This window comes from Bos indicus, chromosome 4 (genome assembly GCF_029378745.1).
Source record: "Bos indicus isolate NIAB-ARS_2022 breed Sahiwal x Tharparkar chromosome 4, NIAB-ARS_B.indTharparkar_mat_pri_1.0, whole genome shotgun sequence".
NCBI classification, from domain to species: Eukaryota; Metazoa; Chordata; class Mammalia; order Artiodactyla; family Bovidae; genus Bos; species Bos indicus.
In genome coordinates, this window is record NC_091763.1 from 87,912,154 (window position 1) to 87,926,345 (window position 14,192).

The following is a 14,192-nucleotide window of genomic DNA, read 5'->3' on the forward strand; positions in this document are numbered from 1 at the left end:
ATTTTCAGTTTGTGAATTGAAATAGCAACCCCAGGAGTAGGAATTCCAATGTGAAAGGCAAGTTTTGGGTACAGATGGGTTTTCCTGGGCCTGCTCAGATAAGATATTGAGAGTCCACTGGCTTTGTGGAGTTTGGCTCCGAGGAGAGCTCCTGACTTCTCATTCAGAACTTCTCTGTTCTCATTCAAAAGATAAATACCGATGCTTCTGATAGCTAATAGATCCCCAATATCACACCTGTGCGTACATACTATGTAGAAGCTTCAGTTGTGCCTGACTCTTTGCAACCCTATAGACTGTATCCTGCCAGGCTCCTCTGTCCATGGGATTCTCCAGGCAAGAATACTGGAGTGGGTTGTCATGTCCTTCTCCCGGGAATCTTCCCAATCCAGGGATCGAAGCTGTGTCTCCTGTGTTTCCTGCATTGGCAGGCAAGTTCTTTACCACTAGCATCTCACCTGGGAAGCCCCAATACCACACCCAGGTATGCAATACTTTTTTCACTGTTTAAATGCACAGTTCTATGTATTTCTTGGACGCTATGTTCTCTTTGGATAGGAAACCAAGTTATCATAAAGTTTTACAGCCCTCACCTGTAAGACTTTTTCGGGATTGAGTTGATACTATTGTGCTGATATATTGGCTGGATTGACTAGATAATTACCAGGAAATTTGTGCAGAGATGAGTCATTAGGGTCATCCAAGGAGAGAGAGAGGGAGAGAGAGAGGGAGAGAGAGAGGGAGAGAGTGTGTGTGTGTGTGTGTGTGGATGGGAACTGTTCTGACAGCAATAGCAAGGGTATGTTTTGGAACACCTTAGGGCTAGGGAGTCATTGATTAGTTTCTCATTGTCTGGTAAATTAATCGTCCAGTGAACCTCAACTAAACTAGCCCTGGGTATAAACCAAACACATTTCCTTCTGTGTGTGTTGTGTGCTCAGCTGCTCGGTTGTGTCTGACTCTTTGTGATCCCATGGACTGTAGCTCACCAGGCTCCTCTGTGCGTGGGATTCTCCAGGCAAGAATACTAGAGTGGGTTGCCATTTCTTACTTCAGGGTATCTTCCCCAACCCGGGGATCAAACCCACATCTCCTGCGTCTCTTGCATTGGCAGGCAGATTCTTTGCCACTGCACCATCCTATACTCAATTTCTCTTGTGACAAATAACTTTACTGTTATGCAATCTATGATTAACATGTATATCTTATTTCTAATTCCCCACTAATGTAACTCTGCTTTTTTTTTCCCATCAAGAAAGAGAATTCTTTCAACAAAACTCACCTCACTGTATTGTTAATGTAGATGGGAAAACACCTTTTCCCTCTACAAGTCTAAATTTCTAAAGATATATCATCTATAGTGATTCAGGAAAATCAGAATAGTAAACAGAAAAAAAAAAGTTTGCAAACCAGAAAGGCACATTACATCTTGAGTTTCTCAGGTGAAAAAAAAGGAGGGTAATTATAAATAATATAGTAAATAGTGAGTAAAGGAGCAGCAATCATAGTGTTAAAAATCACGTGAAAGGAACGAGTTACTTCAAACACCTTTGATACTTTTTTTCCTGTATCATACTCTGTGCAGTTCATTGCATGCTTTTTTAATATATATTTTTTGGAGAAATCATTTCTGTTCTCAGATTTCCTTTGGCCACCTGGTGAGACCATTTGAGCCTCACTTTCTCATCATAGAAGATTTTGCTCTGTGAGATGACACCAAAAAGGAAAAGGCATTTGTGTGATATTTAATAGAAATGAAGGCCTATGCATGCAGGGAACGGTGGTACTCCCGCGAGAAGGAGGCAACAGGAAAAACACTTGATGTTTCATCAGGGCCTCCATTCTTCGCGTCATTTTCTTATTCTGGTTCCCATTTCTCACCAGACCAGTTTTTGCAGGACCTCCCCTATAATGGCCTGAGGATCTAGCCAGCTTCATCTTCTGTGGCTGCTCCTTATTACAGAATGGTTCTATCTTTTCTTTACATCCAGCCAATCTCCTGTTTCAGGAGTTTTCTCTCCACTGTCACTAAGTCAAAAGATTTGACCAAACAATTCACACTAACCATGAATGACTGATATGACTGGATACCTCTGTGAGCACCAGCAGGGAGTGAAGCTCGAGTGGGAGACTTTGGGCCCTTTAGAAACGTATCTTAAGGTGTATTTCACAACACATCACATTGCTAAACAGTTATACAGTTGTCAAATTTCACCTCTTATTTGCACAGAAAAGTGTAAATCTCTTTTGAAAATGAAAGTGAAGTGAAAGCGTTAGTCTCTTAGTCGTGTCCAATTCTTTGTGACCTGGTGGACTCTTGCCCGTCAGGCTCCTCTGTCCATGGGATTCTCTAGGCAAGAATACTGGAGTGGGTTTCCATTTCCTTCTCCAGGAGATCTTCCCAACCCAGGGATGGAATCTGGGTCTTCTGCATTGCAGGCAAATTCTTTACTGTCTCAGCCTCCAGGGAAGCCCTATATCACAATTGTGATGTTTTCTCTATCTAATCTAAAACAAATCATATCATTGTATAACCATGGATTAATCCATTTAAAACATCTTTATAAATAGAAAATATTACAAATATTGTTCATTCATTCACTGCCAGCTACTTTGTCAGATTTACCATCTCATTCACTCTTCAAAATCCAATACATAGGAATTGTATGTGCTTTTATAATTCTCTTCGACAGATTTGGAAATTAAAATTCCAAAGAGGCCAACTTTAATGTCTTCACTAGTAAGTGGTATGACAATGATTAAATTCAGTTATTTCTGACACCTAAGATGTGGGTTTGGTTGTTTTTTTTTTTTTGGCGGGGTACTATGCCATTCTTCTGCCATAATAACTATTAATTTGACACTAAACACTAACCCATCAAATCTAGCATTTGTCTACAGGTACACAATTTGGTTGGCTTAGCAATTGTAGCTCTAGGGCTTCCATTCTTAATGCCCATCAAGCCTTATAATTGGGCATAATAAGTGAAAATCAGGCTTCTCTGGTGGCTCAGATGGTAAAGAATCCACTTGCAATGCAGGAGACCTGGCTTTGATCCCTGGGTCAGGAAGATCCTCTGGAGAAGGGAATGGCTACCCACTCCAGTATTCTGGCCTGGAGAATTCCATAGACAGAGGAGCCTGGCAGGCTACAGTCCAAGGGGTCGCAAAGAGTTGGACATGACAAAGTGATTAAGCACATATGTGAAAATCAGGTTCAGGCATAAAGAGAAAGAAAGATTCCTTCAGTATATATTCTGGTTATGTTCGTGTAGACGTTAGACACCTGAGTTGTGTAGATAATTCATGTAAGGGGAGTGGAAACCAGCTTTTAGTGCCAACTTTCATACTTCTCTCAGGCTTGTTTTCTGGTTGGCCCTTTATTATGCCACATTTACTCTCAAATTTGTGCTCTTCTTCAGGCCTTTCCCTCTTCTAAGAAAAGACTTTCCTCTCTGTCTTTAAATCCCACTATCCTTGAAATTTGACCCAGTACACTCATCTCAAATCAGCTGCTTTCTATAAATCCATCCTGACAACTTCTGAGTCTTCATGGACTCACCTGGGAAGCTCCTCCAGCCAACTGTATTCAAATAACCTAGAGTGCTTGACAAGAGTGCAGAGTCCCTGCCCTATTGGGTCATGTTTTGTTGGCTCCCTGCATGCTAAAATTTGAGAATCATTAACATAGTACCTGTAAGATGCATTTTAGCTTGTGAGTAGAAAATCTGACATTAATTACTATTTTAATAATGCATATCAATCTAAAATCCTCAATAAACTTGCTAACTCTGTGAATAAACGGGGATATTAGTTTACTTACTTTATGTCCCTAGCAAAGTGACAAGCAAAGGGACTTTCACTTGACTCAGTGAAAAATTTCTCTATATTGGCCTATAAGTACAGATAGATAGGAACCAATTAACCTCATTGCTTACATAGTATGGATTACAGGAGCAGTTCTTCAGTTAAATATTTAGGTTTTCAAAGAAAAACTACATATGGTGTGTGCAACAGGGGAATATTTCTCCATTGCAAATGTACCCATAAATACTTAGATAAAAAGTGTGTATGCTTAGTGTATGCTTTGACTAAGGAAAAAGAATCAACATGCTTTTATTGTTGGTGAATGAAGTCAGGCATGCTGCTACTGCTGCTAAGTCACCTCAGTCATGTCCGGCTCTGTGTGACCCCATAGATGGCAGCCCACCAGGCTCCCCCGTCCCTGGGATTCTCCAGGCAAGAACACTGGAGTGGGTTGCCATTTCCTTCTCCAATGCATGAAAGTGAAAAGTGAAAGTGAAGTCGCTAAGTCATGTCCGACTCTTAGCAACCCCATAAACTGCAGCCTACCAGGCTCCTCCGTCCATGGGGTTTTCCAGGCAAGAGTACTGGAGTGGGGTGCCATTGCCTTCTCCGAAGTCAGGCATATTTGTATATAAAAATATTGCATTTCCTTCAATTATGAGTGCCCGTTTTCATTCTTAAAATTTGTTGAGTTCAAAGTGCATGCCAGTTTTACTTAATTGCTTTCTTACACTATCAAGGCAGGTATGCAAGTATTTTCTCTTCACAGTCATTTGCTTCTATGCCTTGACTAGTTCCTCTTTTTGAAACTCACTTATCATGTATTCCATTTATGTATTCTCATTATTATCATAACTTCTATCATTTCCAGACACCGCACTGTGAAGTGTTTACTCCCCGAGTTCCATATGTGAGCTTTGCCCTAAAACCTTTTCAGATACTGTGAAAACTAAGATAATTTTCCCCCTCCTAATTGGCGTCCAGTAGTCATTTACTTGGAGAAGGCAATGGCACCCCACTCCAGTACTCTTGCCTGGAAAATCCCATGGATGGAGGAGCCTGGTAGGCTGCAGTCCATGGGGTCGCTAAGAGTCAGACATGACTGAGCGACTTCACTTTCATGCATTGGAGAAGGAAATGGCAACCCACTCCAGTGTTCTTGCCTGGAGAATCCCAGGGATGGGGGAGCCTGGTGGGCTGCCATCTATGGGGTTGCACAGGGTCGGACACGAATGAAGTGACGCAGCAGCAGCAGCAGTCATTTACTTTGGCACTTTTTAGCATTTTTTATTTCTTCATGCTTACTTTTCTATTCTTTAAGGTGATGAACTATCTTGATGAAAGTGAAATTTCCAGGTCCATATCAATTAACTGTATCAGTTTTGATTTTCATTTTCTAAACTAAAGGATAAAGGCATTATCCAGGATAGGGTAATCTACCCTAGAGACTCCAAGTTCATGAACCACTCCCTGGACTCCTAAAATGGTATCATTCATTATTAACCACAACCTCAATAATCATTCCTCTAATACCATGAAGTAAATGCCTGACTGAACAGATGAAGATTGAACTGTGTCCCATGAGGTGGTGACCTGAACTCCCATGAACTGAGAAGCAAAGCAAATTCCACAAGAGGAGGATCTATTTTTGGCAAGAACAGCAGCTGCCTGAACACTTTAGTACTCTTGATCATACACAACCAGTCACACCCTCCACTGGGGTGGATGGGAGGTTTTTTCCTCTTGACCAAGCTTGACTATGTCTTTACCTTGAGTTCTCTGGGGGATGAGAGGGGAAAATTCAGGAATGGAGGGAGGAGGCAGGGGATGCTGGAAAGAGGGGAAGAGAAAAGACATACCAGAATACTTAGCCCATTGTTAGAAAAGGAGACCTAATCAGGCTATACAAGAATGTCTAGAACTCTGAGTCCTCCTGCTCCCTGCTTGTCCCTCACCACCCTGCCTCGTTACATTATGTAATAGTCCTATTCCAGCAGTCTTCACATAGGAGACAGTGTGGGACTCCTTATGAGAATTTCCAGGGAATTCAGAGGTGAACCAGGACTCCCAGATGCAGCCTTTCTTGTCAGTCCCTGAGTGGAAGGCAGATCAGAGTTTGAGGTGCTGTGAGAGGATTGCTATAATTCTAGGACTCCAAAAAAAAATGGAAGCTGAAGATTCAATGACATAAATCACATAGAACCATGCTATGACCCTGGTGGATCCAAGTGTTCGCTCCTTTTGTGAAGTCATAACAATTTCATAAGGTTCAAATAGGCAATCAGAAACTGCTTTTGTGTAAAGCCAGAGAGACCGTGGGGTTGCTAAGAGTTGGACACGACTGAGTGACTTCACTTTCACTTTTCACTTTCATGCATTGGAGAAGGAAATGGCAACCCACCCCAGTGTTCTTGCCTGGAGAATCCCAGGGACGGGGGAGCCTGGTGGGCTGCCGTCTATGGGGTCACACAGAGTCGGACACGACTGAAGTGACTTAGCAGCAGCAGCAGAAAGACCAATTTAAAGGTCAAATTTTTCCCCTAGGAATCTCAGTGCTGCTATGAATTCACTGTTTTGTTGCTCATAGACAAATGGGTCCATTTTTCTCTCTTGGGAAAAACGTTGGTATTTCTCCCTTCATTTTTGCCTCCAAATATATTGTCCATTTGAGCTTGATACATCTCCTGGCCTTGAAGACAATGAAAAGGTAAAATTTCTAACAGTGATTTCATTTTAAGTGTAGTGAGTGGCATTGACACAATCCAGCTTACTGTCAAGCTGACCCATCTTCTTTAGAAATTAATTTTTACCTAAGTGTGGAATATTTCATTTTTTACCTAATTTTTATCTAAGTGTGTCATTAACATGAATACAGAAAGTCAGCCAGGGTGCCCTCCTGCAGTAAATTTCTGTTGGCATAGCTACAGCAGTCACTGCTCTTTACCACTTGACTTCTCCATTACTATTTGAGTTTGGTGGCTTTTCGTCCATATAGTTGCTTATAGAGGAAACTTATTGCTTAGGGGAAGGAAGTATGTGCCTTGTGACTACTTACAGCTTTATGAAGAAACATACCAATGTTTATTCTGATAAGTTATTTCAGTTCAGTTCAGTCACTCAGTCGTGCCCAACTCTTTGTGACCCCAAGGACTGCAGCACGTCAGGCCTCCCTGTCCATCACCAACTCCTGGAGTTTACTCAAACTCATGTCCATTGAGTCGATGATGCCATCCAACCATCTCATCCTCTGTCATCCCCTTCTCCTCCTGTCCTCAATCTTTCAGGCATCAGGATCTTTTCCAATGAGTCAGTTCTTCACATCAGGTGGCCAAAGTATTGGAGTTTCAGCTTCAGCATCAGTCCTTCCAATACCACAGTTCAAAAGCATCAATTCTTCAGTGCTCAGCTTTCTTTATAGTCCAACTCTCACATCCATACATGACTACTGGAAAAACCATAGCCTTGGCTAGACGGACCTTTGTTGACAACGTGATGTCTCTGCTTTTTAATATGCTGTCTAGGTTGGTCATAACTTTCCTTCCAAGGAGTAAGCATCTTTTTAACTTCATGGCTGCAGTCACCATCTGCAGGGATTTTGCAGTGATAGACCCATTTGAATTAACAGTTCCAAAGAATAAGAAAGCCTTCCTCGGTGATCAGTGCAAAGAATAGAATATAAGTTATTTAGGCTTTCTCCATTTTTCAAAGACTCACAGAGGTACATTTTCAGAACAACATTCTCTTCTTCATTTGTAGGACTGTAGAGTTCAACCGGAGAAGGCAATGGCAACCCACTCCAGTGTTCTTGCCTGGAGAATGCCGGGGATGGGGGAGCCTGGTGGGCTGCCGTCTGTGGGGTCACACAGAGTCGGAGATGACTGCAGCGACTTAGCAGCAGCAGCAGAGTTAAACCACATTAGAGGACAAGCCATGAGGGTTCAGCTTAATTAACACTTTTGACCTGGATAAACATGATATAAAATAATAGGGGTGAGGAATGGCTTGAATTCTAGGAGGTTTTAAAAGAAATGGGACTGACAAAAATGGACTCTTGTAGTGAGTACATTGATGTGAATGAGAGACTGCGTTTTCTTCACATCATCAGATTCTTCACAAGGGACCTGCTCTCCAATGGGGAAGGCAGTGTGTACATAGCCAAGAACAAGACAAGTGCTCCTGGAGAGCAATTAATCCTGAGTACTCTGCTGTCTCTCATAATAATCTCCATTTTCATAGTCCCTAAAATAAATTATAAAATTTCACAGCAAAAGTCTTGATCAAATGTGTTTTTCTCTACTTTTAGAGAATTATAGCATCTCAGGGTGGGAAAATTCTTCCAGTCTCACAGGAAATATTAGTGCCAAAACAAACAAACAAAAAAACCCATTCTTTCCCAGCCCATTCTTGAATGCCTCTAATGATGGATGATTCACCCCTCATTCCATATTTAAATAGCCCCACTCTTCTCCTTAGATTTCTCCCCTTAGACATTGAGCCAAAATTTGCCTTCCTGTAGCTTCCACTTACTGTTTGAATTCTGCTTTGGGGGACCACTAAGGGGAAAATCAAGCTACTCCTGCATATGACAGCCCTTAAATATTTGAACTCTTCCCTTACCCATTTGCTTCAACACTGTCTTAGTCTCAGATTTTAAGTTTCTTTGCTATTCTGGGAGATCATCTTAAATTAAGGACATGGACTTTTTTTTTTATTATTCTATAGCCCTGGTTAGTGCATGAGTTTCATGCTCTATTGCATATGCTGCTGGGCACACAGAAGCAGAACTGGAATATCACCTCCCTGGTTCTAGATGTGATTCCTAGAGCAATGCCAGCTACATTCACCCCATTTCATTGCTCTAATATTTTTACCTTGCTATGCCATAAATTTGGATATGTGCTGTAGCTAAGTAATCTCTAGCTTGTCATCTTAATAAACATCACAAATTTTCCCTACTAATTTCCATCTTGTTAGATTTTTACACATACTTTAAATTGCCATGACTTGGGCCATTTATCATATGCATGCTATAAACATATTTAATGATAGTGTCCTCCACGTTTTTATTCAAAATAATTGATAATGTATTCAACAGATTCCCTTCTCCAAGTACCTTCCTTCAAGGTGACACTTTTGCAGTGGAAAGTAGCTTTTGGATACTGTCATGAACTCAGGCCTACTCAACTGTCTCCCTTTCTAGAATGTCTCCATTCTAGAATCTGGTTCAATATTGACATCTCACTTACTGATATAAAGTTAATAGCAATGACTTTTGCCTTGTTGACAATCAGGATGGTCTTTTCCTATGTCTTTGAGCATAAAATCACATTTCCTATAAAATTGTTGAAATTGTTCTTCACAGAAATTTAGATTGCACATATGAATATGTCTACTTTTCTACTTCTTGGCTGCATAAATGGTAAAAAAAGACATAAATAGTGTTTTCTAAGGTGTAAGTTACTTTCAACTTCACCAATCAGTTCTTCTATACTTCAAAATATCCATTTGTCTGGATAAGAAGCATTAGTTATTATTGTGTCACTGATTTCACCAAAGAAAAATGGATTATTCATCAGTCATTATTTAAGAATTAGAGACGCTCATGTTCTCTAGAACAGACATGTTATCAATATTAAACATGTGTGAATGCCTGTGTGTGACTCTATAAATAGACATCCAGAAAATCACAGGTGGAGTCAGTGTGAACCTAATAGTACTGGAAACTCCTAACGGATTTCTTCCAGGCTTTTCATTCTTTTCTTTACTCCTGTAGGGATGTTACCTCTTGGGCATATTCAACAGCAGCCACTCAGTGATTCCAGTAGAGTCTGCTGGGAAAATAGAGAAGCTTGACCAGGAAGCACCAAGGCTGACAGTCTGAATTGAACCTCAGCCTCTCTCCTCAGGGGGAGACATCATCTGAAATTATAAAGACCAAGGAAAAATAAATCAAATTACTGATGGCTAGTATTTTATATTTTGTCATGCCTTTGATTTCCAACAAAAGTCTCATTGTTACAGATGAGGCTCCAAGAGGTTACGTCAATTGCTTGAGGTCGCTCATACGAAGTTCAGATCCAGATCTGTGTGATTCCAGAGCTGGTGCTTCCCCTGCCCCCAAGTCACCACTAATCTGACTTCCCACAGACAGCATAATTGGGTACCATGATTGAGCAGAAGTAAAGAATCCATCTTCCAATGCAGGAGATGCGGGTTCAGTCCTTGGTTGGGAAGATCCCCTGAGGGAGGATTGGCAGCCCACTCCAGTATCTTGCCTAGACAATCCCACGGACAGAGGAGCCTGGCATGGGGAGCCATGTTTACCTGTGGCGGATTCATTTTGATATTTGGCAAAACTAATACAATTATGTAAAGTTTAAAAATAAAATATAATTAGAGGAAAAAAAAAAAAAAGAAATTGAAGAAACATAAAAAAAAAAAATAAAAAAAAAAAAATAAAAAATAAAAACTGGAAACAAAACCCATGGTCTCTTACACCTTCAAGTCTCTGCATCCGATTTTCATGCTACTTGGAGCATCATTCTAAACTTTGGATGTATATAAATTTTGTCTTTTAATGGTCAGTTTAATCTCTTTCAATGTCAAGCTTCACTCCATATCTAAAGGATCCAAGGCAGCCATCTGCCAGTCCCCTATCCATGCTTTTATAAAAGACTAGTGCTTGATTTTCATCTCTTATAGTAACACTCTCTTGGTCTGGCAGCTTCATGATAACTCTTTACATCTTACCTTTGCTCTTTAAATTTTTCCTGTTGGCTTAGTTAATATGTCACTGAGACAGCTGATGGGTCAACTTTTTCATGTTGAGAGAAGCATTCCAGTTGCTTACTAAATATGTATTGTACCTGCGTAGTTACTACAAGTTTAAAAGTTCCTTCCATTTTTCGACTCTTTTGTGACTGTGGCTGTGTGTGAGTGCTCAGTCGTGTCTCACTCTCAGTGATCCTACGGATTGCAGCCCTCAAGGCTGCTCTGTCCATGGGATTCCCCAGGCAAGAATACTGGAATGGGTTGCCATTTCCTCCTCCAGGAGATCTTCCTGACCCGGCGATCAAACCCGAGTCTCCTGTGACTCCTACATTGGCAGGTGGATTCTTTACCACTTGAGCCACATGGGAAGCCCCAGATGACTATGACTAGAGCCTCTCATCCTTCCTCATCGCCTAACGAATTCTCTGTGGGCAACCTCCAAATAAGTAAACTTAGCCTTGCAGCCTTCATTATTCATCCTTTAAAAGTCAAAGATTTATATTACATGATCTCATATCTCTTCCAGCTATTACATTCTTTATCTCCCTGTATCTCCAGTCCTGATTTAGAGTTTCTTTTCAGAACACATGTTAACTTTTTCCTTTGTAAAAATGTTGAAGCCTCAGAAATTTCTAGAAAAACCTAGAGATTTCTAACCTTTGAGGCTATGCTTCTCCTAAAAACAAAACAAAAAATACCATTAAAAAATAAAAGAAACTATCCAAAATCAACCTAAATAAGTATTCAAGTGATTTGCTACCTAAAATAGGTACATAATAGTACCTAATTGCTACCTAAAATAGCGCAATCTGTTGTTATCAAGAAATCCAGTCTAAATAATATACAGGAAACTTTAAGATAATTTTACACAGAATCATTCAACTTCTCATATATTCAAGCACTTGCTGTGAACACTCATCTGGAAGATGTTTTAATAGACCTTGAGAGAACTGTTTCTCAGGATTGACTTCTGTGTCATATGTTTTCACTAATTATATAGCAGCCCGTGCTTAGTCTGGGAATGTGCACTTTGAACTTGGGTAAAAGGAACAATTAGTCAAGACTAACTTAGAAGCAAGAAAAAAATCAGGCAAAAGTAAACCTACTCTCTAAAAATAGAAACTACCATATGACCCAGCAATTTGACTCCTGTGTGTATATCTGAAAAAACAAGAACACTAATTCAGAAAGACACAGGTACCCCAATGCTCACAGCAGCATTATTTATAATGCCAAGTTATGAAAACAACTTAAGTGTCCATCAACAGAGGAACAGATACAGCAGATATGGCATTGAAATATGTATAATATCATATATGAAACGAATCACCAGTCCAGGTTTGATGCAGGATACAGGATGCTTGCGGCTGGTGCACTGGGATGAACCAGAGGGATGGTATGGGGACGGAGGTGGGAGGGGGGTTCAGGATGGGGAACACGTGTACACCCGTGGTGGATTCATGTTGATGTATGGCAAAACCAACACAATATTGTAAAGTAATTAGCCTCCAATTAAAATAAATTTAAATTTTAAAAATAAAATATAAAAAAAAGCAAATATGGCATATAAAAACAATAGAATATTCAGTTCAGTTCAGATAGTTCGGTCACTCAATTGTGTTCGACTCTTTGCGACCCCACTGACTGCAGCACGCCAGGTCTTCCTATCCATAACCAACTCCTGGAGTTCACTAAAACTCATGTCCATTGAGTCGGTGATGCCATCCAACCATCTCATCCTCTGTCGTCTCTTTCTCCTCCCTCCTTCAATCTTTCCCAGCATCAGAGTCTTTTCAAATGAGCCAGTTCTTCACTTCAGGTGGCCAAAGTGTTGGGAGTTTCAGCTTCAGCATCAGTCCTTCCAATAAATATTCAGGACTGATTTACTTTTTAAGATAGACTGGTTGGATCTCCTTGCTGTCCAAGAGACTCTCAAGAGTCTTCTCCAAAACCACAGTTCAAAAGCATCTATTCTTCAGTGCTCAGCTTTCTTTATAGTCCAACTCTCACATCCATACATGACTACTGGAAAAACCATAGCTTTGACTAGATGGACCTTTGTTGGCAAAGTAGTGTCTCTGCTATTTAATATGCTGTCTAGGTTGGTCCTAACTTTTCTTCCAAGGAGCAAGCATCTTTTAATTTCAAGGCTACAGTCAACATCTGAAGTGATTTTGGAACCCCCAAAAATATAGTCTGTCACTGTTTCCACCGTTTCTCCATCTATTTGCCATGAAATGATGGGACCAGATGCCATGATCTTAGTTTTCTGAATGTTGACCTTTAAACCAACTTTTCGCTCTCCTCTTTCACTTTCATCAAGAGGCTCTTTAGTTCTTCTTTGCTTTCTGCCATAAGGGTGGTGTCATCTGCATATCTGAGGTTATTGATATTTCTTCCAGCAATCTTGCTTGCAGCTTATGATTCATCCAGTCCAGTATCTCTTATGATGTAGTCTGCATAGAAGTTAAATAAGCAGGGTGACAATATACAGCCTTGATGTACTCCTTTCCCAATTCAGAACCAGTCTGTTGTTCCATGTCCAGTTCTAACTGATGCTTCTTGACCTGCATACAGATTTCTCAGGAGGCAGGTCAGGTGATCTGGTATTCCCATCTCTTTCAGAATTTTCCACAATTTGTTGTGATCCACACAAAGGCTTTGACATAGTCAATTAAGCAAAGGTAGATGTTTTTCTGGAACTCCCTTGCTTTTTCAATGATCCAACCGATGGTGGTAATTTGATTTCTGGATCCTCTGCCTTTTCTAAATCCAGCTTGAACATCTGGAAGTTTTCAATTCACATACTATTAAAGCCTAGCTTGGAGAATTTTGAGCATTACTTTGCTAGTGTGTGAGATGAGTGCAATTGTGCAGTAGTTTGAACGTTCTTTGACATTGCTTTTCTTTGGAGTTGAAATGAAAGCTGGCCTTTTCTAGTCCTGTGGCCACTGCTGAGTTTTCCAAATTTGCTGGTATATTGATGCAGCACTTTCACAGAATCATCTTTTATGACTTGAAATAATTCAGCTGGAATTCCATCACCTCCACTAGCTTTGTTCATATTGATGCTTTCTAAGGTCCACTTGACTTTGCATTCCAGGATTTCTGGCTCTAGGTGAGTGATCACACTATCATGGTTATCTGGATCATTAAGATCTTTTTTGTATAGCTTTTCTGTGTATTCTTATTTTTTCCCATTATATTTGATGTTGATAAAAAGAAATCTTTCTACTCAAAGAATCTGCTATGTAATAAGAAAATTGTAATTGTTAAACTCTAGAACATGGGCCCTTCTGTGTTATGATCATCACAAACACAGGTATCACTATGGACTGAGGTTGCCGGGGGTAGAACTCAAACATGGACACTTTTGAGAACAATAGAAATACTGTTAATAATTCCTCTGGGATTGTCACAGACAAATTGAATAATGTTGTCCCCTTAGCCAGGGCAGAAGCTGAGAATTAAACTGAGTCTAAAAAGAAAGATTCTGAATATTTAGAGGGCCCGAGGAGACTGTCCTGCTTAGAGAGATGACATGGCAAAAGCAGTGGAGGCTGACATGGGTGGATTAGCTCACAGTAGAGAAGACTTTAGAAATCCTGAGAGCC